Source organism: Camelus bactrianus, chromosome 24 (genome assembly GCF_048773025.1).
Source record: "Camelus bactrianus isolate YW-2024 breed Bactrian camel chromosome 24, ASM4877302v1, whole genome shotgun sequence".
NCBI lineage: Eukaryota > Metazoa > Chordata > Mammalia > Artiodactyla > Camelidae > Camelus > Camelus bactrianus.
In genome coordinates, this window is record NC_133562.1 from 289,445 (window position 1) to 308,447 (window position 19,003).

General features: G+C 53.5%; 1 protein-coding gene across 10 annotated transcripts in view; it reads right to left on the bottom strand.

Annotated features, from left to right (window-relative positions):
- Window positions 1-19,003, bottom strand: part of LDLRAD4 (low density lipoprotein receptor class A domain containing 4) — a 120,648-nt gene that overhangs the window by 97,994 nt on the left and 3,651 nt on the right. Inside the window, exons 1-2 of one of the 10 annotated variants that reach the window (XM_074352316.1) lie at window positions 5,622-5,810; window positions 5,250-5,329 (exon numbers count right to left, since the gene is read on the bottom strand). The exons of 8 other annotated variants lie outside the window; for them this stretch is intronic. The gene's annotated coding sequence lies outside the window, so the exon portion shown is untranslated. Of the gene's footprint in view, window positions 1-5,249; window positions 5,821-19,003 lie in introns of those variants that run through there. One more of the 10 variants, XM_074352314.1, reaches the window with a different exon arrangement.

The following is a 19,003-nucleotide window of genomic DNA, read 5'->3' on the forward strand; positions in this document are numbered from 1 at the left end:
ACACTACCAGCGGTAGTGTGATGGCTCTGAAGTAACTGCTCATCGATCTCTAGATACATGTTTGCCATTTTTGTAAACTGAGCCAACAATAAACATCTATGCTTGGTCTCCCTCCTCCAGTAAATTACCCAAGACTGTGTCTTTCAATACTTCCTCTGTAACTCCTCCATAATACTGTCACTTTGCACTTTCAAACACTGTTAATGCAATATGTATATGTAAATATGTAGACATATACGCATGCACACAAACACACACGTACGAGCAGATATCGTGTGTACATGTATACACGTGCAGAGTTGTGATAGTAAATATTTACATATACGTACCACGTGCATAACTTCTTTAAAATTTCTAACACTATGTAGCCTGACTATGTGAAGTACATTCCATCTTCTCTTCTCCTCCAGGTCACTTTTTTAGTGCTGGTTGTGACCTACTAAAATGATTTCACGACCTGCCAACAGGTTGTGACCAGCAGTTCTGAACACTGGTCTAGGCACTTAAATAAAGCACTTAATTAACGACTTAACGAGCCCACATCTGTCACATCAACTGTCTCCCTGCCTGCAGAAAAGCGCACACTCTGCTCTACCAGGGAGACTTTGGGGGCCCTGAAGGACCCCCCTTCACAGCACAGCCCTGCAAGACTGACCAGGAAGCAGAGCAGAGGCCACCGACACCACCTGTGCATAAACTCCTCACAAAGTCTGGGGTCTGGTGTCCTGAAGCAACTCAATGAAAGCACACTCGCTGCTAAGGGGTCTTTGCCTTTGGCCTTCAGTGCTTTGATAAACTTGGAAATGGTGACTGAACAGGCCTGGCATGAGCTCTGCTTGGCGCTCGAGAGCAGGGCAGAGTCAGACTCAGCTGGTCTGCAGTGAACCCTAAGATTCCGCACTTTTAACAAGCTCCTAGGGGGTGCACCGTTGTAGTCCAGTAACAAAGTGCCAGAAAGCCCTGGTTTCTACAGATCAGGGAAGCTCCTTAGCCCCTAACAACATGTGTTCAATGCACAGCAGAGCGCTTGCTTGCTGGCAGGCATTCAGGCAACACCCACAGCGTGCTCATGTGAGCTTCAGGACTGGTGGTGATGGAAGGGCCCCCTGGGAAGAGTGGAGGGCAGATTCAGCCACCAAGTGAGGGGGAAAAAGAAGGCGGGGCCTTCAGGTCCACTGGGAGACCAACAGGAAGGCGGGGCCAGGTCCACTGCAGAAACCATAACCTGCCCAAGGAGGGAAAGAACATCTGCTTGGAAGCAACTCGGACACACCAAAAGTGAGCCACGGTATGTCAAAGTGGCTGCAAGCGCCCCGGCAGGCTGGAGATGTACACTTCTGATGAAGCCACCATTCAAAACAATGTCCACCTGCCCCGCTTTACTTGAAGTAAACATAGATGCCCCAGTATTCCCATGTTAGCCGATCATTTTAATTGAGGACAGATACATGGTTCTACTACCTCGTTAGAGGTCAAGTTCAGAACACACATCTGGTTGTAAAGACTGCCATTGGCCAAGTCCTTATATTCCATTATGTCAGATTTTTCTTAAAAAATTACCACATTCCTCAGAATAGAGAGCCCAGGAATGAACCCACAAACTTTTGGTCAACTAATCTTCGACAAAAGAGGCAAGAACACACAATGGAATAAAGACAGTCTCTTCAGCAAATGGTGTTGGGGAAACTGGACAACAGCATGTAAATCAATGGAAGCTAGAACACTCCCTCACACCATACACAAAAATAAACTCAAAATGGATCAAAGACTTAAACATAAGACAAGATACAATAAACCTCCTAGAAGAAAACATAGGCAAAACTATCTGACATACATCTCAAAAATGTTCTCCTAGGGCAGTCTACCCAAACAATAGAAATAAAAGCAAGAATAAACAAATGGGACCTAATTAAACTTACAAGCTTTTGCACAGCAAAGGAAATCATAAGTAAAACAAAACGACAACCTACAGAATGGGAGAAAATTTTTGCAAATGAAATCGACAAAGGCTTGATCTCCAGAATATATAAGCAGCTCACACGACTTAATAAGAAAAAAACAACCCAATCCAAAATGGGCAAAAGACCTAAACAAGCAATTCTCCAAGGAAGACATACAAATGATCAATAGGCACATGAAAAAATGCTCAATATCACTAATTATCAGAGAAATGCAAATCAAAACTACAATGAGGTATCACCTCACACCAGTCAGAATGGCCATCACTCAAAAGTCCACAAATGACAAATGCTGGAGAGGCTGTGGAGAAAAGGGAACCCTCTTTCACTGCTGGTGGGAATGCAGTTTGGTGCAGCCACTGTGGAAAACAGCATGGGGATTCCTCAAAAGACCAGGAATAGACTTACTATATGACCCAGGAATCCCACTCCTGGGCATATATCCAGAAGGAACCCTACTTCAAAAAGACACCTGCACCCCAATGCTCATAGCAGCACTATATACAATAGCCAAGACATGGAGACAGCCTAAATGTCCATCAATAGATGACTGGGTAAAGAAGATGTGGTATATTTACACAATGGAATACTATTCAGCCATAAAAACCTACAACATAACGCCATTTGCAGCAACATGGATGTCCCTGGAGAATGTCATTCTAAGTGAAGTAAGCCAGAAAGAGAAAGAAAAATACCACATGAGATCACTCATATGTGGAATCTAAAAAAAAAAAAAAAAAAAGAACATAAATACAAAACAGAAACAGACTCATAGACATAGAATACAAACTTGTGGTTGCCAAGGGGGAGGGAGGTGTGAAGGGATAGACTGGGAGTTCGAAATTTGTAGATACTGACAGGCATATGTAGAATAGATAAACAAGATTATACTGTGTAGCACAGGGAAATATATACAAGATCTTGTGGTAGCTCACAGAGAAAAAAAAGTGACAATGAATATATGTACATTCATATATAACTGAAAAATTGTGCTCTACACTGGAATTTGACACATTGTAAAATGACTATAACTCAATTAAAAAAAATCCAAAAAATTACATTCTTCATTTTACACTATTCTTAAGAAATATTTCCCAGCATTTTCTCCATAAGATCATCAAAAACTTACTATTGAAGTTGAAATTCTACACACTTGGAGGCAACTTTTAACCAAGTACAGTCTGCACATGCTGTTATACAAGCTACTGAATTAATAAGGGTAAAAATAAAATTCCAGAAAACCTATGCAGTTCAGCCTTCTCTTACTTGAGGGCATAGAGTCTCTCCTCATTCTTGCAGGTTTCATTAAACCAAGCCCAGGACACTGTGAACTGATTAATTAAACCAAGCCCAGGACACTGTAAACTGACTTGCTAGTTTCCATACTTGCTGCCAAATATCCACTTCTGCAAAACCAATTTCAACCAAAAAAAAAAAAAAAGAAAAGCTAATCTTCTAGTTCTTCATGTGGTCCCATTTATTCAGAATGTGGGGTAAAAAGTTGGAAGAAAGGAAATCAATAGTTGACAAATAATGCAAATGTTAATGTCTTCATTTTTTAATCACTCCATTGTCTCAGAATCATTTCCTCCCCTGAGTTCTGGAAGGTTTTAAAAACATGGACACTGCCCAACAATGACCCTGTTATAAGCCAAAGTTCAGCTATTGTAAGGAATTTACTACCTTTCAGCTGGAGGAGTTCTCATGAAAATCCTTCCGAACTACAGACTCCGCTAAGAATTTTTACAGGTTTACAATATAATACTGCGTAGCTTCTAAACATTGTGGGGTTTTCCCCTGTGCATTACTTTAGGCTTTACGAAAGCAGTACAAGCAAAGGTTAATGACCAGTGAAGGGGAGACAGGGCCAGTGTGAAGTGACTTTAGTGCGGCCACGCCAGCTGCAAGGAAATCAAGCCCCAGGCAGGATGCAGTGGGTGCGGGCCACCTCGCTACCAGAAGGAAGAGGAGTTTTCAAAGCATAACATTTGACGTCTGCTGACATTAAAATCTCTCTCTTCCTCAGTGTATGGTAGTAAACCCTTATCAGCACCAAGTTTTCAGATCCTCAGTGAATTCAGTGCCACTTAGCCAGAACCCCAACAGCTGGGAAATTCAAATAACTAACTTTGAGAAGGAAAACAGTTACCCCTACAAGGACCTGAACACACAAAACAATCCGCCACCTTCTCAGTTTCAGTGGCCGCCGGGACAGGAGGGAGGGGAAAGGAAGATCTGGGCGGTGAAGGAGGAAACCAAGGCGCAGGGAGAGGAAGGGACTGAGAGGAAAGGCCACGAGTCAGGCCGCCCACAACCCAGCCGCCCACGAGGCACAACCCATCCTGCCCCCGTGACAGTGTGACACTGTGCCTCAGCCTCAGGAGGAAACTCTGCAGGCACATGGTGAGGAGCACAGGATAAAGAGAAGCCAAGGTCTACACGTGACACAGCCAAACTCAGCAAGGACGTTACTGTCGATCCCATACTCCCCTCCTCTTCCCTCTGGTAACCGTAAATTTGTTACAAATTGCTGGACACGGCACACATAAGCAGCAAGGATTTACTGTATAGCACAGGGAACCACAGCCATTGTCTTGTAATAACCCATAACAGATCATAATCTGCAAAAAACAAACGAAAACAAATCACTATGCTGTATTCCTGAAACTAACACAATACTGTAAATCAACTAAACTTCAATTGAAAAAAAAAGACAGTGACTCACAATCCAAGGCTGTGGCCTGGGCCCCAGGACAGGCTGGCGTGGGGCTGGCCCCACCACCAATCCCAGGAGGCCCCGCCAGCTTCAGCCTCCCGGAGCCAACTGAGGACGGGCAGTGACCAGGCTGAGCATCCACGTGAAGGGAGGCGGCTCCTCCCAAGCTGCATGGCAGCAGGAGCCCAGTCTGAGCGCAAAGCTGCGTGGCCCAGGCTGCGAGCCTGTGCAGGTGGTTTTTAGAAAGTGAATTATCATGCACAGACCACACCCCCTGGAAACCTCCTGATCCTGAGAATATTGTCCCCATTTGTCTCAGATCCTCCGTGACCTGTGATGGGGGAACCAGCACTGCTGCTTCAAGAAAAGTGAGACAGACACCCGAGAGCTATAGTGCTGCACGTGCACACACACCCATGCACACGCACCCATGCACACGCACGCACACAGACACATGCACATGCACACACGTGCACACAGATGCACATGCGCGCACACACAAGCTACTCAACTGGGGCTTCTATAAACATTTGCTGAAACCTCGCCCGCCCCAGGCAGTGTTTTCTCAAAATTACCTTTCCACAAATGGAGAGGCCAGGAGTCGCCGTCACCGGAAACCGGAGAGCCAAGTCCTGGGCTGAGAAGCCACATCCTTCTGTGGTAAACAGTACGAGAAGGCCCGACATCCAGCCAGCGAGACAGCCAAGACCCCCGGCCTGCGCTTTTACCGGAGCCAGGACCTGGGCCCCAGGGTCTCTGGTGCGCCACCTCGCCGAGCTGCGGGGCTGGACCCCCCACGGCACTCCCACCTAGAAGCAGAACCCGCGGGGCCCTGCAGGAGCCAGGGAAGAACGGGAAACGCACTGTCCAGCCAAAGCAGGAGGCCCTGCGGGGCCTCAGTGGTGGACCCCACAGAGAAGCAGGGCCCACGGGGAAGAAAAGCCCACCTGCTCCAAATCCCAGGCACGTTTCCAGGTGTGCTTGGGCCTCAAAGGGGGTTGCATCCAAGGAGATGAGCTCCCCGCATCCAGCGAGGGTCACTCTGAGGCTGGATGGCTCCTCCTCGTCAAGTGAGGGACAGAGGGACCCCAGGGCCAATGGGACAGGTGACCACTCCTGCCTGTGAGGAGGACGGTCAGGAAAGGCCTGGAGAAAAAGACATCCTCACAGAGGCAAGGAGATCGTGGGAGAAAGAAGGACAGCAACAGACAACAGGACGTGAGGGGAGCCCGGCCCGAGAAGGGCCACCCAGAGTCCCGCCGCCTCCACCACTGCCGTGTTCCCCAGGCCCCGCCCCACCCCAGCAAGCAGGAACCGATTTGGCCAAATTAGGTAAAACCAACACTACTCGGCTGTTTCACCAAGCAGATCCGAGAGACCCACAAAGCGGTCTGAGCCCGCCAGCCGCCCCGGGAGCTGTGCTCAGAGAGGCCGGGGCGGCGCAGGCATGGCCCCGCAACTGGTTGCTCAAGCAGTGGCCTTCAACACTCTGCGCGTGCTCCTAGGGGCTACTGGAAAATAAAGTGGAGCCTTTTGTCTTTGAGGGGAGACAACGGATGCCCCTTGAGTTTTGTGTGTAGTACAGACAGACAGACAGACAGACAGGCAAAGCAGATACACAGACATGGAGACAAACGACAGATAAAGGTGACGGACGATGGAGACACAAGGGTTAGAGATGAAAGCAGGTGATACAGGTGACAGGAGTCAGGACCATACACGAGGTACTTAGAACATTCCAGGCTCGTGGTTTCCTTTACTCAGTGCCTCTCTAAGAGCTACAACTGGAGGGCGTTTCAGGATTAAGATTCATTTCACCCCAAAATCAGATGAAAATTAGGAAGTAGCACAAACTATGCAAACCCACCCTTCATTTAAGGAGGTATCACGAAGCTGCAGTGGCCTCCAGGGGAACATAGCGCCCCAGACTGCTTGAGTCCAGGACACGCCGTCACCCTGAACGGGCCCTGAGAGGAGGACGGAAGCCCCCCGGGGTCACTGGTCTGTGTCCAGTGGGGACAGCAGCCCACCTGCCCCTTCCGCACAAGGCGATACATCGTCCTCGGAGGGCATTTTCCACGAAGACCTTGTTTTATGGAGGGTTAAAGGCCAGTGGTTATGGCCGAATCCTTTCTGCTTCATTCAAACACTCTCAGTGATCCAGCTAAGGAAAGAGGGAATGTGCGTCGTGAGAGACCACACCACGGCCTTAGGAACAGTGAGAAAGCAGTAAATACTGAATTAGGGAACGACAAATTTATCACTGCAAACTTCCGTACGGTGCAGTCGGATCACAAAAGCTTTAAGGGACCCGGTCAAAGACAGAAAGGCAACTGTGAGAAAGCTAACCTCCAGCACACAGGCGAGGGGTCACCCACTTTCCGAACCTCCCACTGGTCATTTTTAAACATTTGTTTAAAGAAACTTGAATTCTGAAGTCATAAAAGCAAACTTTAAGTAAATATCCAAATCTGGGGGCCATAAAACCCTCAAGAAAACGCATCCCATTTCCAGTGTCTTCACTGTTGTCCCCAGGACTACTTTATTAGCAGATCTCAATTTAATGCCAACCAGGAAAGGACTTCATAGAATTCACTGATTAGGACGAATCAGGAACTGAAAAAAGGCAACCCCACCATCCCTTTAGAGACCTGCTCCTTCAGTGCCAAGCAGAACACTCTGGGAGCACAGAGGAGACCAGGGCCTGCCCATCTGGACCCTGGCCGCCTGTGACTATCCTCCTGGTTGGAAAAAATGGCTTTGGGAAAATGGAAGTTCCTTTCTGAATATTAGGTGAACAGCAAGGAACAGAAGCAGACACTGGAGACCCCGCACCATCCCACCACTCTCTGGCCAGTGTTCATGTTCTAACTCCATCCACTGTCACCCTCTACCAGAACTGCCACTGGCTCGAACGCAGGGTTTCCAGCCTCAGCAGGACAGACACCTGGGACTGGATAATGCCCTGCCGTGGGGCCGTCCTGTGCACTGCGGGACAGTTTCAGGTCCTGGTCTGCCACCAAATGCCAGTAGCACCTCCTGCCTCCCAGTTGGAACCAAAAACGTCTTCCAGACTCTGTCAGATGTGCCCTGGGAGACACATCGTCCCCAGTCGAGACCCAGGCCCAGAGTTTCCAGGGCCATAAAAAATGCCCCACACGAGCGTTCAGTTTCTCAGGATTCGAGGCCCCAGGCTGTACTCTGGACCGCAGACCACAGTCGGGCCGGGAGCAGGCGGTGGGCCGGGGCAAACCCACCACCCCAATCAGGGCTGTTCCACCAGGGCGAGTCCGACAAGCACCACCATCAGAACCACGGCAGGCCCAGAGCCCCCGTCCTGGCCAGCACAGGGCTGCATCACAGACACATGGCTCCACGCCGCTGGTGAGCGTCCCTCAGAGAGAGAAGGTTCCCAAAGCAGGGCTCTCTCCTAAGCCAAGACACCACAATCCCCAGCCTGGAAGGGCTCCTTCCAAGGAGTGCCGGGACCCTCCAGGACCACAGGTGCACACACATGTCCTACATGTACACGGGCATGCGCACAGGTGCACACACGCGTCCTACGTGCACACGGGCACGCGCACAGTGCACACACGCGTCCTACGGGCACGCGCACAGGTGCACACACGCGTCCTACGGGCACGCGCACAGGTGCACACACGCGTCCTACGTGCACACGGGCACGCGCACACCTGGCTCCCCCACAGCACAACCTTGAACACTCAGGCAAGCTCTGGCCTCCAGGCCTCTGCAGAGTTCCCTCTGCATAGAAACCTTCCCAAATGCCCACGTGGGTCACTCTTGGGTCCCTGTTCAAACGTCACCTCACTGATGAGGACTTCCCTGATGCTGACACACGATTAAAGCTTTTCAGGTTGAAAGAATTGAGGTTTTTCCCCTCAATGTCCCACTCTCATCTTGTTACTCGTGAGCACGTCCCCGTGCTGAGGCCGCTGCGGCCCTGGGTGGGACACATCCGGCCCCATCACAGCCACAAATGCAGAGACCACGCCTGATGCACCCGCAGAAGCAAACTCTGCGGCTGGAGTATGAGGCCTGGCTCTGCCCCAGATCAGCAGAGCCACTGCAAAGCAGCCAGGCTCAGCTTTCCTGGCCCTTCCCACACCCCCAGCCCAGTCTCCACACTGCAGCCAAGAGACCAGCCCGTCATCTGCCACCGAGTCTCGGAAGAAGAAATCCTTCATCGGCCAGTGGAACCCGGCCCCGGCGCCCACGCAGCTCCCCCTCCCTGCCCAGCACGTCCCGCCCCCAGGCCCGGGCAACCCCTTCGTGCTCATGCCCTCCCAACCCTCCCCAGGGGCAGGTCCATGCTTATTCACAGGACAGCTGGGCCACTGCATGCTCCCACTGGACGGTCAGCTCCACCAGGTGGGCTGAGCACAGCCGGTGACACCTGAGTGTCAAGGAGCAGGTACAGCTCTGCGCCTGGTCAAGAGAGCGCGATTTCCATAGAAAATGAAAGTGTGGTGATTCTGATCATCAGGACTTTAAGAGAATATCAAAGACTATTCTGAATTCCTGGTTGCTCTGTTTCCTCTGAACACACTGCCGCTTCCCCGCTACAAGTCCCCCCGTCTCACCTGCAGAATTCACAGAGCGACACCCTGCCACTCCCCTGACAAACCACCGTCACCCCGAGGGAACCTCGCCTGCCGCAGTCAGTCAGTCACAAGAACGGCTCCTTGGGCTTCGTCCTGCCAGTTCACTCTGTGGGCTTAGGAATTCCTCCAAAGGGTGGGGGAACGAAGAAGAAAGCAGGTGTTCTTGGGTTTTGGGGGTTTTTTTTTAAACATTTTTTACTGAGTTACAGTCACTTTACAATGTTGTGTCAAATCCAGTGTAGAGAACAATTTTTCAGTTACACATGAACACACATATATTCATTGTGAAAGTGGGGTTTTAAGTATCCACATTACATCACGATAGAGAAACGGAGTGAACGAGACACTGAGAACAGGGCCCGAGGGCATTCCTGCTGGAATGGGGGCGTCTGGTCAGTGGAGGTGCTTCCCTGGACGGGCCAGCTGCTCCCTGTGTCCCCGGAGCGGTGCCTGCGCCCTCCTCCAGACGGGGCCCCCGGGGACAGCGCCCCGGCTGGGAGAGGTGGAGGCCCGGGTCCTGGACCTTGGCTGCTCGTCTCCCTCGAGTGCACGCCTGTCTCACTCCATCCGTTCATCATGGCACAGGCAGCGGTTTGGAGAATGAGCAAAATGCCAAGACAAAATAAAGACAAGAAATGCAGGATGAGACTCTAAGGACACGGTGCCAGGAGCAAGGGCAGCTGCTCCGCGAGGCCCCAGGAGCAAGGGCAGCCGCTCCGCGAGGCCCCAGCACAGAGCCCCGCGCAGACACAACCGTGGACCACGGAGGCGGCTGCTCCCAGCACCTCAGCAGCACCTGGCTGCCTGGCTCGGAACACTGGCCGGCAGCTTCTCAGCTTCTCCCCTAGCCTCTACCCATCGAGGGACTCGGGCACCTACTATACGCCCCACGACCATCTCCGAGGTCCCACCCAGCGGGGGCGTCAAGTCACACGACGACACTTTCAGGTAACAGGAACACAAGTGCTTCAGTGTCCACCCGTAACAAACTCCTGACGCCTCAGATGACCACGTCCAGGGGCCAGTCCCGGTGCCTGACTTGCTGGGACCCACCAGGTCCCCATGGAGCGTCTGGGCTTCTACCCAAGACTGAGACACTAGCAGTGCCTGCGGGAAGCACAAGGTGGGCGCCAAAGGTCCCCAAGGCCAGTCCCCTGGTCGGCACGGGGCAGGGGTGCTGCCTGGGGTCAGCACAGCGGGGACGGATACACGTCTGCATCTGAGCTTCAGCAGTGACGTCAGGTTCCCATCAGAACTTCACTTCCAGTGAGCAGACTTACTCGAAAACAAGGAGAACCCAACACATGCTGTTCCTCACTGTGGACCCAACTTCCCTTTCTATTTCCACGGAACTGTGAAAACACATCCTCTCCAATTTGCCTGGTGTGGTCACCAGGGTTGAGTTTTCATACAAGCACTAAATTGTCTTGAACACCAGTAGGCAAAGCGCCCAGCCTCCTCCAGACACTGGCCCCAAGGGCAGGACGCCACCACTAGTAAAGCAATTGCCCTTCAAGACGTCCCCTCACAGTGTCAGGAGCGCCAGGGGCCTGCCCTGAGAGCACTGTAACCGTCACCACCTCGCTGTGAAGCAGCTCAGCGTGTAAACCTATAAACATATCCACTAGTAGGCTGGTGGTTCACTCATTCACTCATTCATTCAACAAACCACCACCAGATAATGCCTACTGCAGGCGATGACTGTGGGCACCACCGAACAACCGGGAAAAAGCACAAGAAAGACGGCTCCTTGGGAGAAAGGAGCATCGGGGCAAGGCCGGCGCCTCAGCCCTGGGCATCAGCTGACCCAGGGTCCCGGGAAGGCGCGCGAAAGCCTGGCCTTGGCTCTGCAGCCAGACTCCGCGCCGTAGTCCGGTTCTCACTGTCACACAGCTGGAGAAAGCAAAGTCCGCGGAGTTGGAGCAGCTCACGCTGAGTGACGAACATACACTGACCTGAAGAACCAGGCTCTGGAGTGTGCGTGTGCGCCCACAAGCCCGGCGGCGTGGGAGCGTTTTCCCTGGAAACCGTGGCAGAAATCGGGGGAGGCTCAGATCCAGTTCTCGCCTCAAGGTGCTTTCAGGAGCGACTCCAAGTGGCAGGACGGGGCCCGCAGGCCCCCAGCACAGCAGCCTCCTGTGCAGACGTCTCCTCGTTGAGCAGGGTGGGGTGCCAGGAGGGTGTCCGTGTGGCTTCAGCGTCAGCAGTGAGGAGGACACAGCGGACACGCAGGACCAACCCCGCCAGCGTCAGCACTCGGGGCGACTCGTCCCCCAGGAGCTCAGTCCTCCAGCTGCACCTCCAGGGCAAGTGAGGACCGACCTCCTGCTTCTCTCAGCTGCTTTGCCTCGGTCTCCATCAGGGGTAAAACTGAACTTCACTGCACACCTGACATCCCACCACGACCCAGGACGGAGTCCTACGACCTGTTCTCTAACCCGGCATAGGCTCACACTGGCTCTGAGCAGCTGCATGAGGGTGAAGAGAGGCCGACGCTAAGTCCCCCTGGGACAAAAGCCCAGGACGCTCCCCCGGCACCGATGGAGCCTCAAACTGAGCGATGCAGTCTCACGGCAAACCAGGTGACCCCAGAAGCAGGGCGGGCAGAGGCTGCAGAAAGTGTTCAGAACCCAAAGCTAACGGTGATTCTGCATGTAACCGCTTCCACGTCTCAGGAGACAGTCTGCTGTACGCGGGAGGCTGGGGCGCACGTGGCGCCAGATGGAGAACCCTCGGCGAAGAGTAAACCTCACCATCCCCATAGCAACTCCTCCGCGCTTCCAGAGCGCTGGGAAAGACACACATCACACTGTTTTCCACAGTTTTCCAGAAACCGATTTTTCTGTTCCACGGCCTGAAGAAATCAAGTTCACTGTAGTCTTCTCATTATAAAAATGACTGTTGTAGGAAATACGGAAAAGATAAAAATATGGGGTTTTTAATCACCCTCAGCGCTACACTGGAGACGTCTGTTTTTAAGGTCCTGATTCATTTCTTTGCAGTTTGTCTTCTGGGCGGAGATGCGTGTGCCCGGGTCATTCCAACCAGGTTCCTAACGGAGGCAAAGAGTGGAGCTCGGCCCTCGAGAAAACGCACCCACGCTGGCCGGGGCGGGGCTGCAGTGTGTCCTCTGGCCGTGGGGAGACCCTGACCTCGCCCGCGGGCAACGCTGTGTGGGGACACACCTCGCAGGCTGAAAGCCAGTGGTGGAAGTGGACGCCTGTGTCACTTGCCACTGACTGGAATTTGTCTCCTTCGGGTTTTTTCACTGATACACTAACACTTACTTGTCACGTCCTTAAGGATTTTAAATCCAAGGCAACAAGACTCGAGATGTTATCTCACACCAGAATGAAAGCTCGGCCAGAGGTCAGGAGGATGGGACCCACGTCCAGGTAACCTGGCTTCTCTGAAAAGGTAAGGAACGATTCACAGACCACAGTTTTCTCTACTTTGACCTTTTCCTGACCCCCAAACAGAAGAAAACAGCTGAGGACAACGAAGGTTATAAAAAAAAGACACTGTCTCCAAAGGAAAAATCTCTACCTGTGATGATTTTAATAAAGTTAACAAATCTGATGATCTTTTATAGTTTAATTAACTTGCTTGAAACACAGATGTTCTCTCTTTCATCTGCAGTTTATTTGGCCAGCAAGTTAAATTGGGGGAGGGCAAGGGAGGGGCAGAGTGGACGTCCCTCCCTCTCTGTGCCTAAGTGTCAGCCCTCTGGGCAGGATCTGAGCCCTGGTGACCATGGTGGGATCCCCACCTCTGGGACATCCACCTCTGGGAATCACAGGGAGCAGGGCACCGACCTCTGGCGTCCGGCTCCAGCGTGCGCTCCTCTGGTCCTGTGCTCACTGTCCCCGGGTGCCTGCCCCCACACAGACGGAGAAAACCAGGACACCTGCCCGAGGCCTGATGAAGTGTGAGACCTGTGGTCCCGGGGGACTGCGAAGCCTTGGTCCGGGCGACCACCGGCCATATGGCCCAGACAAGCACAGGGCACCTCCTTCCAAGCAGGTTTCACACATTAAACTCCGATCCAAATTCCACATTCAGCTGACAGTGCATTCGAGATTAATTATAGTTCTAGGTATGTTTCATTAATTATTTGTTCCTTAAAGCCAAGGAACAGGAAATTAGATGTCTGCGAAGAGGTTTACAAAGTTACAAGTGTCTTTTGCAAATAGAAGACATTATTGTTACCACGTGAAAGTGTAAACCTGGCTTTCTGGTGCCAGCTGCTTGGAGCATGAAAACTTAAGCATTTTGCGAAACACGCACAAATACCGAGTATTGAGAGCTGCGGGCAAGACAGAGTCCCCGTGCAAACAGGCTGAAAGCAGGCAGAAAGCAGGCATCCCGGCAGCCTCCCCCTCCGCGTCTCTGGCCAGTTGACTGGGTTTTCAGCCACGATGGGCAGAAACTTCACAACAGGACCAGTCTGCCGACCTCCCCCCAGCGCCTCCATGGAAGAACCACCAGAACCACAGGGCAGAGCTGAGCCAGCTCCCACCTCCAGACGGCAGCGCCTCCCACACAGCTCGAGCCCCACCCCCAGCCCCCCACCACAGCACGCCCTCCTCCCCCTCCGCCCACTACCACGCCAGCCAAATGTCAACTGCCAGTCTGTCACAGCACCTCCCCAGGAGCCGTCCTCCGCCGGGCAGCCCGAGTTCCCGCTGGCCACCAACCCTGACCAGGTCTGACACAAAGGAGTTCAGGCCACATCCTGCGCAGGCACGGGAAGACCCAGTGTCTCGGCCCCGCGGCCCCCTGGACAACCCCCTCACCCAACTCCAGCATGCCTGCTCGATTGTATAAACACTCTTACCTTCCAGAGGGCTAATTCTTGGGGTCAACAAAGCCGTCCTACGCGTATTCCACATTCCCTGACCTGGGATCAAGTCCCCCCAGCAATCACGTCAGAATTCAGCCCCGACCCTGACAGCCTGGACACTGGGGAAGAGGGCCGCGAGAGCCAGGGTGGCCAGGCAGAGAGGTGGCGCCAACACACTGACACGGCACAGGGTCTCGGTGCCGTCCCACAGTGGGGCGGGGTGGGGGTCCTCTGAAGGACCTCCACGCGTCACCACGGACCCACGACTGATAAGCCGTCGTCCCCAGCAGCTGCTCCCTCACCCTGTTCTGAACACGCACTTGCACCGCCAAGAGTGGCCCCCACTGTCTAAGCAAGCCTCCTCTGAGCAAAAAGTGTGAGCAGCACGCGTGGGTCACGCGCACATGCTTCTAAGTTACACACGTGGCTCCAATAACAGTGCCCTGTGCACATTATACACAGAATTTTACGCTCCGGTAGCACCCTCTGACCCCGGCGCACACAGCTCTGGGGAGCCACCGACAGAGGACTCGCCTCCCTGCTGGGCCGCCCTGCAAACTGTTCTTTGTCCTCTTCTCAGCCCAAAGCCAGCCTCTCCCCGAAGCCTTCCTGGTTGAGCAGAGCAGACAGTGTGGGGACGGAGCCAGTGCTTAGACATCTCCGGGCCGCACAAGGACGTGGAGCGGAGGAGGAACAGGCGCCGAGGTGCGGGCTCCTTCCTACCCAGACGGCTCAGAGGCTGTTTCCCAGCTCCTAACCCGGGACTTGGTCACACGCTGCCCACTCTTACCTGCTGCTGCTTCCTGGGCCCAGTCTACCTTCTCCGTGGGTCTCCGAGGGCCGGGGCAGGAGCGGGGTCTCCACCTTGCAGGCGGGGCAGGCGCTTCCCAGAGACTGATCTGACTTGAGACAGCTGCCCTCTAATGAGCGTCCCCTAAGGAGCACGCTGGACCTCTCCCAGCTGGTTTGCATGAGCGTTACTGTATTTAATCCCCTTCAAAACCTGAGAGGTGGGCAAATGGCTGTTTCAGGAAAGGGCAGACAGACCTTCCAAGGTCACACAGCCTCCCGGGGGCATGGCTCTCATATTTAAAGACCAGTAGCATGAAAGCTAAGTTCTGTAAGGGTGCAATATTGATCTTAATAGCTGAAGTCACAGAAACACACCCAACTGCAAACATTACCCACCCGTAAAATCATGCTGCATTATGTCCAGAAGGCCCTCTGTTCCAGCTGGAAGATTCTAGATGCCATTCTGCTGAAGGAACCCGGCAGGTCAGAGCAAACCAAAGTCCGCCAGCCCTGCACACCTCAGCCAACAACAAAGTGGGGAAGGTGCCCGGAGCCCCCTAGTCCTACACCCCTGGCACCAACTCCCCTGGGAACCTCCCACCAGTCCCAGTGAGGGGGGACCCCACATGGGCTGCTCCCTGACCCCGCTGGTCAGACACCTGAGTGGCCACCAGCCAGCCCTCCCACCTGCTGGTCCCCTCTGACACCCCACCTCCAAGGCCTTGGCCCCACAGAGGTGTGGCTGCCCGCATGGTGGGCGGGGGCAATGTGGGTGAGATGACTGCCAGCGGAGCTCCCGGGCTGGGCCCAGAGGCCGGGGCCACTCACCGGAGCTCAGGGGAGAGCAGCGCCCACTCGGGCCGGGCCTGTGGCACGGCGCCGGCCACGCCCCTTGGGGCAGAGAGCTCCCAGCGCGCACCCCGGGGCGCCACAGGCACCCACTCCTGCCGGACACCGGCCGCGAAGGTGGGCGTGGGCACAAGAAGCTACGGAGATGCGGGTGTCAGGGCGCGCTCCCTCCAGCTGGTCCCAACCTGGCAGCCTGAAAGGCTGCCTTTCGAAGAAAACAAAACCGACTTGTGCTAGCTAACCGCGACCTCCTGAGCGGCCTGCCTTCCCCAGAGCGCCAGGAGCAGCCAGCACGCAGCCATGCCAGCCAGACCTGCAGGGACCCTGCGCGGCCCCGGCCTCAGCCGGGAGCAGAAGTCCGGGTGGAGGAGTGCCCGCTGCAGAGCGCACCCAGTTGGGCCTCCTGGAGCAGCCATCCGGGGACCCGGTGAGACAATGAAGTGTATGTCTGCATCCGTGGGGGAAACGCCAGGGAACAGTTTGGTCTCTAAACACGGGCGGTCAGAATGGAGAGAAGTGCCGGGAAGAACTCGCACAGCTCCCCGCTCCCAGCCCGCGTCCCTCCAGGCAGGAGTCCACGCTACCCCGGCCAGTTAGGATGAGGACCTGGGCGGGGACCAGGCCCAGTCCTTGGCCATAAAATCCTGTAATTTTAATTTGCTGTGTATTATTCGACTCTTTCGTGCCCTAAGCCACCCTAAGCAGAATTTAATTCAAACTGAAAACAGCGCAGCGGTCTCATTCCCCCAGCAGGAGCAGCCGCTGCCATCACAGTCGGCCCACAACACAACTCCAGCAGACGGCACACCTCTCCTCCCTACCAGCCGGATGACACAAACCTTGATTTTCACAACAGAAGGATGGGAAGGAAAATTTAAACACTATGCCATTTCTTTGCCAAATCTGCCAGGACTTTTTTCCTAACAATATTCAGCATTGGCAAGGGTGCAGTCACCCTCCGGTCGGTGCCCCCTCCTTTCTGAAGGGCAACGGTGATGCTTCCAGAGCCCTCTCTCTCTAAACTTCTCATGCCCAGCAAGTCTGCCTTTAGGGATCTATCCAAAGGATGGAATCAAAACTTTCCATGCAGTGATGTTTATAACGACAGAGAGCAGCTCACAACCTCAATGTCCCAAAATAGGCTTAAACAATAATATAACCACAGGGTGGGATAGTACAGACACCAGCAGTGGTATTTTGGGGCATGTCTAAACTACATGAAAGAACGTTCAGGGTGGAATGCTAAGTTTATAAAAAGGTATCCGTTTCACGCATGATTTTATAATTAATTAATAGGCTTGGAAGGAATCTGCACCTGTTAACAGAGGTCATCTCTAAAGGCAGTGGAATTACAGGTACTTTAGTCATTTTTATTTTCTTCTTGTTTATTTTTCTTCGTTGTTTCATCGTTTCCTACTTAATTTCAGTAAGTAGATAATCAGGAAAAAAAGGATTTCAGAGACCAGATCAGTGACACTGGCTCCAGCCGGGCCCAACACACTATGGAATAAAAAGCCAGGTTCAACTAGGGCGGGGCATTTCAGGCTTCTTGCTGCCTGGCTGCAAACGGCAGTGGTGGCGGTGCCCACATCCCAGGCGGCTGTGAGGATTAAATCAGCTAGTGTGACGCCAGGGATGCCCTGGCACAAGGCAGCGCTGTGGCCGCTCTGACCTCTGCTCGGAGCCCCCCCAGCGCAGCCTGGCACCCCTCCATTCGGGACAGTAGGATTCACTCCGGAAATTCCCTGCCCAGCTGGGTGCCCAGGCTGCTGGGCCCCAGGCCACCTCCGGAGCATCGAGGGTCCCCACCGCACACCACCGTCCAGCCACCTAGCCGAGGTGGGCGGTATGGACCCTTCTGCAAACTGGACAGAACAACCTTACTCTGAAGAGAAATTCTAGATCCGTTTAGGGACCACGTGGATGAGGGGACACAGGTGTCGCTCACCACCACACTACGCCCTGTCCACGCCTGACCCTAGTGTCATTGGAGCATCCAGGCCCTGAATCCCGTCTGCAAAGAGAAGATCTTGCGAGTCGTTTGGCAGGAGACCAACTGAGGAGGTGGCTTTGTAACCTGAGCAGTGCGTCCGCCAACAACTAGAGCGAGGCCGTCAAGTTCCTTACACCTGTCACTCCGCCAGCTGCCCCTGCAAACTGCCAGGGATGAAAGGACACTGTGCCCAGGGAGCGCCACACAGCCCCTCCCGGGCAGCACACACACTCTACTCAGACGAGTTGTTCTCAGCGTCTGCACCTGCAGAAAGAACACAGCCATCAGTGGCTTGAAACTTGGCTTCGAGAACCCTGAGGGCCCGAGCAGCTGAGAACAAAGTTTGGTTTCATCAGAAGCAGGGCCCTGGGAGGAAGATGTCCCCTGATGCAGAGGAGGGGACAACATGGGGGAGAGGGGCCTGGAAAACACAGAGCTGCTCCCTGGACTGCCGCCCTGCAGCTCTGCCGAAAATAAAAGCAAGAGACACGCCCTTTTCACTTCTGAACCGAGTCAGAGAATTCCAGGCAGCAGGCAGAGGCCTTCCGCGCACCGGACATCCAGCAGGCTCCGGAGCACGGCGGGCCTGCACCCGCCGGGCTGCAGGGTGAGCCTTGTAGGCGCGGGGTGACGGCGGTGATCATTTATCCCTGTCATTAGCCATCTGTCTGGAGCTTGGCAAGTACCAGCTTGCACTGCCATAGACACTGTCTGACAAACTTAAAGGTTCATGAATGCTTCTCTTTTCCAGCAGACAGTAAAGCATCATTTTAAAAAAGCTGCCATCCCCTTTTCTGTTCCTTTCCTCTCTTCCTCTTCCAAAAAAAACAAAAAACAAAAACAAAAACAAAAACGGGGGGTAGGGGAGAAAGAAAAAAAAAGCCAACGACAAAAGACCCCGTGTAAACAGAAATGACCCCTCAGTGGAGTTCTTACCCCTGAAAGTCTCGACATCTTCCCAAAGCCAAGGAAAGGAGTAAATAAAGGGGTGGGGGAGGGGTGGCAGGGTGGCTGTTGGTCGGGAGGGGTGCAGAGCAAAATCTGCAAAACAAAAATGCAGTCATTAAAAATGAATAAAGGGTGTGGACATCAGCCCCCACTCCCTCCTGCTCAGGGGGATCTGAGCCAGACATTCTGTGTCCTCATTAAGTGGTGTCTGGCAGGCTGCCGGGGCTTTAGTGGGCTCTGGGAATGCCAATATATTAACCAGAGGGCTTTCTGCAAGCCCTG